The sequence below is a fragment of the Nicotiana tabacum genome, chromosome 19, assembly GCF_000715075.1.
Source record: "Nicotiana tabacum cultivar K326 chromosome 19, ASM71507v2, whole genome shotgun sequence".
Lineage (NCBI taxonomy): Eukaryota > Viridiplantae > Streptophyta > Magnoliopsida > Solanales > Solanaceae > Nicotiana > Nicotiana tabacum.
In genome coordinates, this window is record NC_134098.1 from 10,056,316 (window position 1) to 10,072,195 (window position 15,880).

Below are 15,880 nucleotides of genomic sequence, written 5' to 3' on the forward strand. Positions count from 1 at the left end.
TTGGGTGGCAAATTTTGACTCGCGATTTTTCTGTTGCACCACTATGGGCTGCGAGATGGTGTAGATAGGATTAACATCAGTGGATGCCTGATTGGTTCTCAATGACACACCTTGGGAGCGCACAACAGAAGCACCCGGCGTATCCATACAGTTGGGACAAAGACTGACCCCGGGTGGATAGAATGGATCAAACAATGAACATGATTGGTAGTAGTCGAAACAGGTGTGAACTCTTGGAACCCAGGATTTGACCAGGGCGGTTCTTGGCCATCAGCCCATGATCGATACATTTCGGCAATTTACTATTTCAGTATGCCATTTTCCTCAATTGCAGTAAACTCTTGTTGAACCCTCTAACCCTGAGTCTCCTAAGCACTCGTAACAACTTCGATGTCAATTGCCATTGGCATTTTTCCCTTTGATCTTATGTTTCTAGCTTACCATAAACCAACCACCTTAAACTTACTTTACAATTCGAGACAAACGACTGATTAGAATGGACTCAGTCGATCCTTATTATTATTTTTCTAAATAGTTCGATCGAACCTGATTTGTGTTGCCTACGTATCATGTGGGGACATGAATCAGATCATTGCGTAGTTGAGAAAGATTAGTAATAAAATAAATAAATTAACTCTTTTTTTTTCTTTTTTTATAAAGAATAAAAAAATCTTTTTGGATTTCGATTTTTTTGTTTTGAAATTTTTTGAAAAGAAAGACTTCTAAAGAAGAAAGAGACTATTATTTTTTTTGAATTTTGATTTTCGTAGAAAGACTTCTAAAGAAGAAAAATAATTGTTAGATTTTGATTATTTTTTTCGAACGAAATACTTCTAAAAAGAAAGAAAATAGTTTTGGTTTTAAATTTTTTTTATTTAGGATTTTCTAAGAAAAGACTTCTAAAAAGAAATTAAAGGAAAATATTTTTGAATTTTCGAAAATTGGGGCAGAAACCGATGAAGTTTGCCTACATATCATACATCCGGTAAAATTCAGACCCCCGTAGTTTGATTAAACCGACTATTTTTCTCTTTTTTATTTTTATGAAAATTAATCTTTACACCTCAACAATGCAAGCTAGCCTTCGAAAATGATGTAACAAGTAGCACGTAAGTGAACACGATGGTCTGAAAGAGGATACTTGTCTTATACGGACCCGACCTTTGTGCCGAGTTTCACTAAGTCAAATGCACGTGATGCAAATATAGTGAACCTACTAGGGATATCCGGCATGAGGTTTATTCTTTTAGTTTTAAATCATAGTGGAGAAGGTATCTAGACTGGCTTATTCGGGCGGACAACTCGAACCGAAGAGGGTCAGCGTATCGGTAGCATTACTTTCCGGCTTAGCTGGTGGTGCTCCCCGCCTAAAATATGTGTGACTAAAATCCTTCACCTGATGACAAAAACCTTGGCTATCTCAAAGAGAGCAGGCTATGTCAAGCAAATGCCCAATTTAAATTTCAAGAAGACTTAGAGGGGTGCATAAAAAGATAATTTATATGTACATTTTAACAATATCAAAGCGATATAAAGCGGACAGGTAGCACATTAGGCACAAATAAATTATAATATATACAAAATTAATAAAGTCAAATAAAGGTCAACATGTACAAGCTCGAATTCTGATTGTCCCCAGCAGAGTCGTCAGAGCTGTCACGCCCCTTTTTACCCCTAAAAGATATATATGTTTTATGGATTGTTGTGGGTTAAAGAGTTTTTTCAATTAAAGTGACAAACTCGAGTAAGGATTATTTTATTTATAGAGTCGCCACTTGGATATGAGTTTTTGGGTGTTCCAAGTCACCGTTTATTTGAATCCCTAATCAAAGGAAAGTTTGACTCTATTATTATTGGTCTGCGAAAATAAAGTCCGGGTAAAGAATTCTGTTGACCGAGGAGAAGGTGTAAGGCATTCCCCGAGTCCCGTAGTTCTAGCATGGTCCCTTATTGACTACATTTGGCTTATATTATTTGATTTATTACATGTTTAAAAACCTTTTATGCGTTACCGCTTTTATTTTTAGCCATTTTTAGTATTTATAGAATTTATTTGACCAAGTCACAATGTCGCGCACTTGTTGTTTTTGGACACATTACAAATCACGTCACGTGAAACGTACCCGCAATTTAAAATATATTTATTTTATTATTATTCGAAGTTGGGGTCAAGTCACGTATATGCGCACTTGAAATTGGGGTTGTGTATCATGACTATGTCACGTAAATCGTACCCATAGTCACGATAATTTATTGTTAATATCGCCTAAAAGCATACTAGTGATGTTTATTCATGAATATTTTCCTAAGCTACTTTAATATTGACTGTAAGGCTCTTGTTTTATGGATATAACATTGTGGAAAGATATGTAGAGTTTCAACGATATTTAATCCACATAGTAGTTAAGGACATCTTATGTATTTACAAAAATTGAACATAACGGTTTAGGAAACGGGCCAGCATGGATCGACTTATTTGAGCCCATTATTGTTCTAAAGAAATCTAATTTTAAGCCCCATCTAGTCTAAATTAAAGGTAGCCCACTATCTATTAAGTTACCATAGGCCCAAAGTTCTATCAACTAAATATCTGAATAGCATATGGCCCAACGTTGCAACATTAGAAGGGCTAGAAAATAAATATTCTTAAGCCATTAGATAATCATGCTCACACTCATCAATTTAAACATATAAAATAATCATTCCAAACTCAAACCAATCATGGTATCCAGCAAAGACTTGACCAGCAAATTCAAACACTATAAAATTTATAGGAAAAGATATAATCAGCAAAGTGAAGAGAGAACCTTTATTGTTGAAAAATATTCTCCAAAACTTGTACAAGGGCAGCAAAAACTTCTAACTGATTGAACCTGATAAGATTCAACGTCGGCTGCCAAAGCCTCAACGACGACCTCAGAATGACCTCGACCCCCAAGAAAACCCTGCTGTTACGGGGCTAGTTTTTGGCGGCTTTGAGGCTGAATTTTGCCGGTTATCTTGGCGGTTTTTTTGCAGGTGGCTAGAGGGTGTTTTGAGAGCTGATTTTAGCGGCATGACACAGCTTCTTTTGGAGGTGCATTTCAGCTGTGTTTTGGCTGATTTTGGGGGTCGTTCCAGGTGGGTTTAACGTTGGGTTTAAGATGGTAACGACAATGGGTTTACATAGCTAATGGCTACAGGTTTCTATGGCTAAAAGTAGGGAGGCTTTGGTGAGGAAGATGAAGATTTATGGTGGGGGTACTGTTGCGTTTTGTTTGCTTTTTCTGTGGTTCTCATCACTGACCTTTTGCTCATTTTTTTGCTGCTTTTTTAAGAAAAAAGAAAAGGGGCTGCTATTTTTTTATTTTATTTTTTTCAGATAAGGGCCAAAAATGTCCTATAATTATTTGAAATAGCTTAAAAATGTCATTCGTTTATTTTTTGTACCAAAAATATCCTTACCGACTATATTTTGGACCACAAATACCGTTAAACCGTTAGTCTTACCATTGAAGATGACATGGCAGTCCAACTGCGTTAGATTTGCTTACATGGTCATCCACCTAAGCAATCCAACATGGCAAAATTATTTTTTCGGAAAACTTATTTTTTTGGAATGTTTTTAAAAATACAAAATCGACACTTATTCCGAAAAAGTAAATAAATTCCGGAAAAATTATTTATTTTAAATTTTTTTATTAAAATACAAAATCAACACTTATTCCGAAAAATAAAAAAAATTCGAAAAAATTAATTTTTTAAAAGACAAAATCAACACTTATTTCGAAAAAAGTAAAAAAATTCCGAAAAAATTATTTATTTCGGAAATTTTTATTAAAATACAAAATCTAACACTTATTCCGAAAAAAGTAAAAACTTTCCGAAAAAATATTTTTTCCGTTCGGATTTTTTTTACTTTTTCGGAATAAGTGTTGATTTTGTATTTTTTATAAAACTGCGGAAAAATAATTTTTTCGAAAAAATAATTTTGCCATGCTGGATTGCTTAGGTGGATGGCCATGTAAGCAAATCTTACCCAGTTGAACTGTCATGTCATATTCAATGGCAAGACTAACGGTTTAAGGGCATTTGTAGTCCAAAATATAAAAGACAACTGAAGAAAATTTTGAGCTATTTCAAATAGTTCAAAGGATATTTTTTGGCCCTTTTCATTTTTTTTTTTTTTTTAATGAGCAGCAGTGCTCTTTTTACTCCTATTTTCCGTTTTGTCCCCCTATTTCCTCCTCCTCTTTTTTATTTTCCTTCTCCTGTTTTTTTAATTTTTCTCCCCATATTCATGAGCGGCGGATCCAAGCTGAGAAGGGACCTGTTAGACCCATTTTTGCTAGAACACCACCCCTTTTGCCTACTCCTAATTTCGCACCCCTAAATCAAAATCCCTCTTCTTCGGTAACTCCTTACACCGCTTCTCCTCATCCATCAACCCAACCACTTCTCAAACGTCTCACTCATGATGAAATCCAGATTTGTCGGGAAAGGGGCTTGTGTTTTTATTGTGAAGAAAAATACACTAGTGGTCATAAATGTAAATCTCGCACTCAGCTTTTGTTACTCACAGACAGATCCGATATTGATCCTACTCTGCTAGAACCATGTGTCTCTGACAAAGTCCTTGCTGATATGGTCTATATGGTCACTTGATAAGTTGGAGTGTGAGAAATGCCAACTTTAAGTGTCTGTTTATGTATTTACAATACAAAATTCTGAGAAAACAAGATTCATATGTGATAACTTCAATTTCTCTTCAACAAGAGAAGAGAAGCCGATGTTTATATATAGTGGATTAAAACACTAGATGAATTCTTCCTATCTTCCTATTTATCCAAGTCTGATCTTATATAGTTGGGCAAGGATCAATTTTATTTTGCGACCGTAACTATATATTTACCTCTGATAACCAAAAAATGTATAAAATTTGTATTTTATATATATATATATATATATATATATATATATATATATATAAAATATGTATTTTTCGGCTATTAATTTATGAGAAGCTACAAAGTATCATTTTCCATTATATAGTTTGCCCAAACATCATGGTCATAAAAAGGAAAAAGGATAAGATAGTGTTTGAAGAAACAGAAATATATAACGAGGAAATTAAAGAAGTAGGGTTACCTTGACTTTCTTTTGTTTAGGAAAAACCTTTACTTGCCTAGACGTAGTAGTAAAAGAAGGATGTCCTTCAAAATCTTTGTCCTCTGTTTCATCATTATTTCCATCCACAATTTTAGCCTCAGCTAATGGTGATTCAATTTCTTCAAGAGTTGTCATATTAACTTTGCTTTATGAAAGTTTTACAGCTTTAGTTTTTTTTAGAAGCTTAATTTATCTTACTGTTTGTTTAAAAGTATGGATGAATGTAAAACCATATTTAGAAGGCAGCAATTGTAAACACGTAAAGCACAAGTGTCTTTAATTTGATTCCTATTTGCTACGTGTTCTTTGGATGGCATCCTCACTTTATTAATCTTTATGCAATTTCTTGTTCGTTTGTTAGTTTGTCCCTTTTTTATTCATTGTCGCTTGTTTGTGTTCTAGGAAACTAGTTGTTGGCCAAGTAAAGGATAGTTTTGAAGATTGACAAAGAAACTCAGGGATGAATCATGTCCATCACTGGTAGGCATAGACATGGACAGATTCAAAGCACGTGAGATGTACATGCAGGAGATAAACAAAATCTGGCATAATAATAGATATCTCCTGATCGAAAAGATTGCATAATTGATAAGGAGAAGACTCCTTACTCAACGAGAACATTATCCAAGATAAGGAAGGAGGTAGGAGTTGAGATTAACTAGAACTCTTCCACCAAGGAAGAGTAGCATTAGAACTCTAGTTATTTCTTCATCTACTAACTCTATATATTGCAGGATATTCTCACTCTACAGGCAACACACAAAAGCAGAAGCTAAACGTGAATTGAGAGCAAAATAGCAAGGCATTTTGCAAGCAGTTCGTGTGTGATTCAAGTGTGCGAACCTGAAGCTACATGAACCAGATAGAATTAATTTATTATGGATTATTCACTACATTTCAGACTTTACTTTTGCATTTATTTCTTTGTTATTAATTAATTTAAAATGGCTAATATTATTCTAACGTTGGTTTGCCTAGCAAGTGAAATATTAGGCGCCATCACGGTCCCGAAGGTGGGAATTTCGGGTCGTGACAGTTGGTAACAGATCCCTAGGTTACATAGGTATCACTAGTCACGAGCAAACTTAGTAGAGTCTGAAGGATTGGCACGGAGACGTCTGTACTTATCTTTCAGAGGCTATAAAGTTTAGAAACAATATCACTTATTTCTTATTCTATCGTGCGATCTTATTCTATCATCGATAATTGAACCATTTTATTCTTATTCTCTCGCAGATTGTGAGAACACGCAATACATCTACCGACGGTCAGGGACTAGAGCCCCCGATGGCAACTATGTCCAGGGGTAGAGGTCGAGGTCGTGCTAGAGGCCGAGGCAGAGGCAGAGGTAGAGCTCAGTCTAGAGCTCGAGCAGCTGCACCTGTTGTAGAACCTCAGGAGGATCTTCAGGGGGAGGTTCCAGTTCAGACTGTACCAATTCAGGTCCCGGAAGGATTCATAGCTACTCCAGTGCTTCAGGACGCTTTAGTCCATTTGGTAAGTCTTATGGAGGGCGTGGCCCAGAATGGTATATTTCCAGTGGTACCAGCCGTCTCACAGGCTGGGGAAGGAGCACAAACTCCCACTACTCCCACTCCGGAGCAGATGACTCCCTAGAATCAGGTTCCAGCCGCCCCGCCAATTGGGGTAGTTCAGCCAGTTGTTGCGTCACAGGCCAGTGATAGGCTCGCCATGTCTTTTGAGGCCTTATTGAGACCGGATAAGTTTACCATTCTCTTTCCAGTTCACTTTAGTGGTACACCTTCTGAGGAACCACATGATTATCTTGAACGCTACCATGATATGCTGCGGAACATGGGTATAGTTAAGACCAATGGGGTCGATTTTGATGTATTTCAGATGACGGATTCCGCCAAGAGGTGGTGGAGAGATTATACATTGACCAGACCAGTTGGATCACCTGCACTTACCTGGGAGCAGTTCTCGCAGCTATTTCTAGAGAAGTTCCTTCCTATCACACTGAGAGAGGATTACCGTAAGCAATTTGAGCGTCTACAGTAGGGCAGTATGACTGTTACTCGGTATGAGTCCCGTTTTGTGGATTTGGCCCGTCATGCTCTCATTTTACTACCTACTGAGGGAGAGAGAGTGAGGAGGTTTATTGAGGGACTCACTCACCCTATCAGGCTTCAGATGGCCAAGGAGACCGGTAGTGAGATTTCCTTTCAGGCGGCTGCTAATATCGCGAGGAGGATCAAGATGGTTCTTGCACAGGAGAGAGGGCAGAGGTCTGATAAGAGGCCTCGTCAGTTCGGTGGTTTTGGTGGTACCTCGTCTGGAGGCAGAGGCTATTTTGGTATAAGTCATCCTCTTAGACCATTTTATTCAACACTTCAGGCATCTCCCGGTGCTTCAGGGAGTCACAGTCCTATTATGCCTTACTTTGGGCAGCTAGCATTTAATACACATTCAGCTCTTATCAGTACACCACCACTCTAGAGTTACTACAACGGTTATCCGACCCGATAACCGACCCGTTCGGGTCAGCTTTAGCTTCAGCCGCCATGACATCAGGATAGGTGTTATGAGTGTGTGAACATTGGTCACATCAGGAGATATTGCCCTAGGTTGTTGAGTAATAGATCTCGTCAGGATTCTCGTGCCATCATACTGGTTGCTTCACCGCCTGCTCAGCTAGCTAGAGGTAGGGGTGAGGCAATTAAAGGTGAAGGTCAGACAGTTAGAGGTGGAGGTCAGGTTGTCAGAGGTGGAGGCCAGCCAGTTAGTGGTCGTCCAGGGACGCAATTCAGAGTGGTGGGGCCTAACCCCGATTTTATGCTTTTTCAGCTAGGCCTGAGGCCGAGTCATCAGATGTTGTGATCACAGGTATTATTCCAGTTTGCCTTATAGATTCTTCAGTTCTATTTGATCCAGGATCTACTTATTCCTATGTGTCCTCCTATTTTACTTTGTATTTGGTTATGCCTCGTGATTCTCTGAGTGCTTCTGTGTGTGTATCTACACATGTGGGAGACTCTGTTGTAGTAGACCATGTCTATCGTTCGTGTGTGATTACTATTGGTAGTCTTGAGACTAGTATGGATCTTCAACTTCTTGATATGGTAGATTTTGATGTCATCTTGGGTATGGATTGGCTGTCACCTTATCATGCTATATTGGATTGTCATGTCAAGACAATGAACCTAGCCATGCCGGGGTTACCTCGGTTAGAGTGGAAAGGAAATCCTGGTCATTCTACCAGCAGGGTTATTTCTTATATGAAAGATCGGTGTATGGTAGAGAAAGGGTGTCTAGCTTATTTGGCTTATATTCGCGATCCTAGTGCGGATGTTCCTTCTATGGACTCAGTACCAGTTGTTCGTGAATTTCCAGAAATATTTCCTGCAGATTTGTCAGGGATGCCACCCAACATAGATATTGACTTCTGTATTGATTTGGCTCTAGGTACTCAGCCCATTTCTATCCCACCATACCGTATGGCCTCGCCAGAGTTGAAAGAATAGAAGGAGAAGTTACAAGACTTGCTTGATCAAGGATTCATTAGACCAGTGTCTCGCCCTGGGTGCACCAGTATTATTTGTAAAGAAGAAAGATGGTTCAATGCGAATGTGTATAGATTTATGGCACTTGAACAAGGCCACTATAAAAAACAAATATCCGCTGCCTAGAATTGATGACTTATTTGATCATCTTCAGGGTTCTAAGGTATTTTTGAAGATCGATTTAAGGTCTGGTTACCATCAGTTGAAGATTAGGGCATCTGATATCCCTAAGACATCTTTTCGAACTCGGTATGGGCATTACGAATTCCTAGTGATGTCATTTGGGCTGACAAATGCCCCAACAATATTTATGGATTTGATGAATCGGGTGTTCAAGCCCCATTTGGATTCTTTTGTGGCTGTATTCATCGATGATATCTTGATTTACTCCAGCAGTCAAGAAGAGCATGAACAACATCTTTGTTGTGTGCTTCAGACTTTGAAGAATAATCAATTATATGCCAAATTTTCAAAATATGAATTTTGGTTAGACTTAGTGGCCTTTTGGGGGCATGTTGTAATGGCAAAGGCATAAATGTGGACCCTAAGAAGATTGAGGCTATTCAGAATTGGCCTAGACGTATTTCAGTTATAGAGATCCAGAGTTTCCTAGGTTTGGCAGGTTATTATTGTCGGTTCGTGGAAGGGTTTTTATCTATAGCAAGCCCATTGACCAGACTGACCTAGAAAGGTTCCCCATTCAGATGGTCAGACGACTGTGAGTTGAGCTTTCAGAAGTTCAAGACTTCTTTAACTACGGCGCCAATGTTTGGTATTACCCACAAGTTCAGGATCTTATACGGTGTATTATGATGCATCTCGTGTTGGGCTTGGTGCAGTATTGATGCAAGATGGAAATGTGATTGCATATACGTAGCGGCAGTTGAAAGTTCATGAGAAAAATTATCTTGTTCATGCGCTGAAGATTTGGAGGCATTACCTCTACGGTGTCTCGTGTGAGGTATTTATTGATCATCGTAGCCTTCAGTATCTGTTCAAACAAAACGATCTCAATTTAAGGCAGATAAGATGGTTGGAGTTGTTAAAAGACTATGATATCACCATTTTGTATCATCCCGGAAATGCTAATGTGGTGGCCGATGCTGTGAGTAGAAAGGTTGTGAATATGGGAATCCTTGCTTATATTCCGGCTGGTGAGAGACCATTAACTGTAGATGTCCATACTTTGGCTAATCAGTTCGTGAGGCTAGATGTTTCAGAGTCCAGTTGGATTTTAGCTTGCACAGTCGCTCGGTCTTCTTTATATGAGCGCATCAGAGGGCAGTAGAATGATGATCCTCAATTACTTATCCTCAAGGACACGATGCAGCACGGTGATGCCAAATAGGTTGTTGTGGGGAAAGATGAAGTTCTGCGAATGCATGGTCGTATTTGTGTGCCTAATATGGATGGGCTTCGTGAATTAATTATGGAAGAGGGCCACATTTCTAGGTATTCTATTCATTCAGGTGTCGCTAAAATGTATCAATATTTATGGCAACATTATTGGTGGAGGAGAATGAAGAAGGGTATAGTTGCATATATAGCTCGATGTCTAAATTGTCAACAAGTCAAGTACGAGCATCAGCGACCTGGTAGTTTGCTTCAGAAGTTAGAAATTTCTGAGTAAAAGTAGGATCACTATGAATTTTGTTGTTGGGCTCCCACGAAATTTGATGCAGTTTGGGTCATTGTAGACAGGTTGACCAAGTCAACACATTTCATTCCGGTGGTAGTTACCTATTCTTCATAGCGATTAGCTGAAATTTACATTCGTGAGATTGTCCGCCTTCACGGTGTGCCCATGTCTATTATTTCAGATCGAGGTACGCAGTTTACCTCACACTTCTGGAGGGTTGTATATCGTGAGTTAGACACATGGGTTGAGTTGAGTACAACATTTCATCCACAGACAGTCGGACAGTCAGAGCGCACTATTCAGATATTGGAAAATATGTTACGCGCTTGTGTTATAGACTTTGGAGGTTCTTGGGATCAATTATTGCCACTTGCGGAGTTTGCTTATAATAATAGCTACCAGTCGAGCATTCAGATGGCTCCATATGAGGCATTATACGGAAGGCGATGTCGTTCGCCAGTCGGATGGTTTGAACCGGGAGAGGCTCGGTTGTTGGGTACCGATTTGGTTCAAGATGCCTTGGATAAAGTCAAAGTTATTTAGGATCGACTTCGCACAGCTCAGTCTAGGCAAAAGAATTATGCCGACCGTAAGGTTCGTGATATTGCATTTATGGTTGGAGAAAGAATATTGCTCCAAGTTTCACCTATGAAAGGTATAATGAGGTTCGAAAAGAAGGGTGGGTGAATTAGCCTACAAGCTTGCATTACCACCTAGTTTATGCGATGACCCAAAATGTCATCTTATGTTTTAGAACTCGAATCTGCGCTCTTAAGCCTTAAAAATCTCATTTTTACCATCCTCGATTTGCGTGCATAGTTCGGGCAGGTTTTCGGAAAGCTTTTATGTTGAAAACTAATGAAAATAAGAATTTTTGCCTTAAAAGTTGATTTTAGTTGACTTCGGTCAACATTTTAGGTAAATGGGCCCGGATTCGTATTTTAACGGTCCCGGTAGGCCCGTATCGAATTATGGGACGTGAGCATATGCCCAAAATCAAATTCGTAGGTCCCTAGCTTGAGTTAGAAACTAGGGATTTTGGGAATTTGAGGTCGGATTAAAAAACTAATTATATATTCGGGCTCGGGGGTCGATTTTTGACTTTTTGGCGAAAAATTTGGGAAATCTGTAATTATTCATTAAAGTTGATTCCTTTAGAAATGTTTGATATTATTGAGTCATTTTTGAATAGATACGAGTGGTTTGAAGGTGAATTCCAAAGGAAAGGTTGTGATTGAGAATTTAGTGGCCTTCGGAGCGAGGTAAGTGTCGTGTCTAACTTTGGCTTGAGGGAATAGGCATTATATGTTCATTTGCTACATGTTTGGTTGTTAAGTACGATATATAGGTGAGGTGACGATCATCTATGCGTCGTTGTCGAGTCATAGCATGCAAGTAAAATTCTATTCTTGTCTATTTTGTAGCCTTAAATTCTACTATCCATGCTTATCGGGTTATTTGAAATGATGGGTGACTCATATCTGGTTTCACTAACATTTGATAACTTTCGAATATTGATTCAAAGTTGAGATTACATTATGCTATTGATTATGGGTAAAACATTGGTTTCTTTGTGATACTCTTATCTATCCATTGTTATTGATTTTGTGATTGGTGAGGCGGAGTGTAAAGCACGAAGGGTGATGTCGTGCATGCATTATTTATATTGTGAGGATGAGTGTAAAGAACGAAGGGTGATGTCATTCATGCATTATTTATATTGTGAGGAATAGTGAAAAGCACGAAGGGTGATGTCGTGTCATTCTATTTATTTATTTATTTGGTGAGGTTGAGAGTAAAAACACGAAGGGTGATGCCGTGCAGTTTTCCTTTGATGTTTTAATAGCTCAATTCGTTTAAGGATTTTCTGCTTAATTTTGTCTTTTCATTATTCTCACTCTTTATGTTGTATTCCCCCACTGTATGTCCCCTTCCCATTATTTCTGCGTTACTTCTTTATTTACTGTTGTTGCCACTAACATGATTATACTGTTCAAGTTATATGTAGGTGTCTTGTCCTAGTCTCGTCACTACTTTGCCGAGGTTAGGATTTATACTTACCAGTACATGGGGTCGGTTGTACTGATGTTGCACTCTGCACTTTCTGTGTAGATTTTGATACCGGCTCAGGTTGATCGAGATTTGCTACTGGTCCGCTGTTCGGAGACTCAAGGTAGATCTGTCGGCGTTCACAGACCTTGAAGTCCCCATCTATCTTTTATGTCCTACTATTTTCTTTCATTCAGACAGTTGTATTTCTTGCAGACTATTACTTGTAATAAATTCTAGAATGCTCGTGAATTGTGACTCCAAATCCGGGTGGTAGTAATTAATAAAGTTTTATGATATTCCACATTTATTATATTTCATCTTAGTTAATTATTGTTATTTACTGAATGGAAATAAGGAATTGGTTTAACGATTTTCTAACGTTGGCTTGCCAAACAAGTGAAATGTTAGGCACCATCACGGTCTCGTCGGTGGGAAATTTTGAGTCGTGACAGTTGGTATCAAAGCACTAGGTTGCTTAGGTCTCACAAGTCACGAGAAAGTTTAGTAGAGTCTGGAGGATCGGCACGGAGACGTCTATGCTTATCTTCAAGAGGCTATGAAGTTTAGGAACAAGTTTCACTTCTATTCTTCTCTGTCGTGCGATTTTGCTTTCTCAATACTGATTGAACTCTTCTACTCTTATTCTCTCGCATATGGTGAGAACACGTACCTCTTCATCAGCTGAGCAGTAGCCAGTGCCTCCAGTGGCAGCTCCGACACATGGCAAAGATCGAGGTCGAGGCCGTGCCAGAGGCCGTGGCAGGGGCAAGGCTCAGCCTAGAGCTCGAGCAGCAGCCCCAGCAGTAGAGCCTCAGATAGAGCTTGACAAGGAGGTTTCATCCCAGACTGTTCCTGCTGGACTAGCTCAGGTTTCGAAGGGGTTCATTGCTACCCCAGTACTTCAGGACGCTTTGGTCCGTTTGGTGGGCCTTATGGAGAGCGTGGCCCAGACTGGCGCATTTCCCATGGCACCATCAGTCTCTCAGGCTGGAGGAGGAGCCCAGACTCCCACCACTCCCGCTCTGGAGCGGATAACTCCCCAGTATTAGGCTCCAGCAGCTCAGCCAGTCGGATTAGTTCAACCGGTTATTGAGGCACAGGTCGGAGATGGGCCAGGTATGTCTTCCAAGGCTTTATGGAGATTGGACAGGTTTATCAAGCTCTTTCCCGTTCACTTCAGTGGTGCTCCCTCAGAGGATCCCCAGGAGTATCTTGACAACTGTCACGGGGTTTACGGAACATGGGTATAGTGGAGACCAATGGGGTCGATTTTGCTGCATTTCAGATGACTGGTTTCGCCAAGAAATGGTAGAGAGATTACTTGTTGACCAGAACAGCTGGATCGCCTGCTCTTACTTGGGACCAGTTCTCTTAGCTCTTCATAGAGAAGTTTCTGCCTATAACATTGAGAGAGGAGCATCACTGTTAGTTTGAGCGTCTCCAGCAAGGCAGTATGACTGTTACTTAGTATGAGACCCGTTTTGTGGATTTGGCCCGTCATGCTATTCTTCTACTTCCCACCGAGAGAGAGAGAGAGAGAGAGAGAGAGAGAGAGAGAGAGAGAGAGAGAGAGAGAGAGAGAGAGAGAGGGAGGGTTTTGATGGACTTGCTCAGCCTATCAGATTGTAGATGGCTAAGGAGATGGGGAGTGAGATTTCTTTTCAGGCAGCTACTAACGTCGCCAGACGAGTCGAATTGGTTCTTACTCAGGGAGGTCAGGGGTCTGACAAGATACCTCGTCATTCCGATGAGTTTAGAGGTGCCTCACCTAGAGGCAGGAGTACTTTTGGTAGAGGCCATCATCCTAGGCCGTTTCATTCAGCGCTCCAGGCATCCCACGGTGCCTCAGGTGGTCGTGGCCCTCAAATGCATTATTCCGACCAGCTATCCTACAATGCACCACCAGCTCCTATTAGTGCACCTCCACTCCAGATTTATCAGGGTGGTTATTCAGGTCGACAGGGCCAGCTTCAGGGTCAGTAGTCACAACAACCGAAGTTATGTTATACTTGTGGTCATCCGAGGCACATTGCTAGATTTTGCCCTCGAGTAACGGGCAGCTAACAGTAGCAGAGCTCTCGTGCCATGGTCCCGACACCAGTTGTTGCACCACCTGCTCAGCCTGCCAGAGGCAGGGGTCAGGAAGCCAGAGGTAGAGGCCAGACTGTTAGAGGTGGAGGTCAGGACATTAGAGGTGGAGACCAGCCAGTTAGAGGTCGTCCTAGGGATGTAGTTCAGGGTGGTGGCCCCCAACCCTGGTATTATTCTTTCCCAGCCAGGCCTGAGGTTGAGTCATCTGACACTGTTATCACAGGTACTATTTCATTTTGCAGTAGAGATGCTTCAGTTCTATTTGATCCGGGTTCTACTTACTCCTATGTGTCATCCTATTTTGCTTCCTATTTGGTTGTGCCCCGCTATTCTTTGAGTGCTCCTGTGTATGTGTCCACACCAGTGGGAGATGCTACTGTTGTAAATCGTGTTTATCGTTCGTGTATGGTCACCATTGGGAGTCTTGAGACTCGTGTAGATCTTCTACTTCTCGACATAGTTGATTTTGATGTCATACTGGGTATGGATTGGCTGTCACCTTATCATGCTATATTAGATTGTCACGCCAAGATGGTGACCTTAGCCTTGCAGGGGTTGCCTCGATTAGAGTGGAGAGGGAATCTTGGCCATTCTGCCAGTAGGGTTATCTCTTATGTGAAGGCTCGGCATATGGTCGAGAAAGGGTGCCTAGCTTATTTGGTTTATGTCCGCGACTCTAGTGCGGAGGTTCCTTTTATAGATTCGGTGCTAGTTGTTCGTGAGTTTCCAGAGGTATTTCCTGCAGACCTGTCGGGGATGCCACCCGACAGGGATATCGATTTCTGCATTGATTTGGCTCCGGGCATGCAGCCTATTTCCATTCTGCCATATCGCATGGCCCTACCAGAGTTAAAAGAATTGAAGGAGCAGTTGCAAGATTTTCTTGATAAGGGCTTCATTAGACCTAGTGTATCGCCCTGGGTGCACCTGTGTTGTTCGTGAAGAAGAAAGATGGATCGATGAGGATGTGTATAGATTATCGGCAGTTGAACAAAGTCACCATCAAGAACAAGTATCCATTGCCGAGGATTGATGATTTATTTGATCAGCTTCAGGGTGCCATGGTGTTTTCAAAGATTGATTTGAGATCTAGCTACCATCAGTTGAGGATTATGGCATCCGATGTTCCTAAGACAACTTTTCGGACTCGGTATGGGCATTATGAGTTTCTAGTGATGTCATTTGGGCTGACAAATGCCCCAGCAACATTCATGGATTTGATGAACCGGGTGTTCAAACCCTACTTGAATTCTTTTATGGTTGTGTTTATTGATGATATCTTGATCTACACCCACAGTCGAGAGGAGCATGATCAGCACCTTCGGATCGTTCTTCAGACTCTGAAAGACAGCCAGTTATATGCTAAGTTCTCAAAATTCTAGTTTTGGTTGAGTTCAGTTACTTTCTTGGGTCATGTTGTATAAGC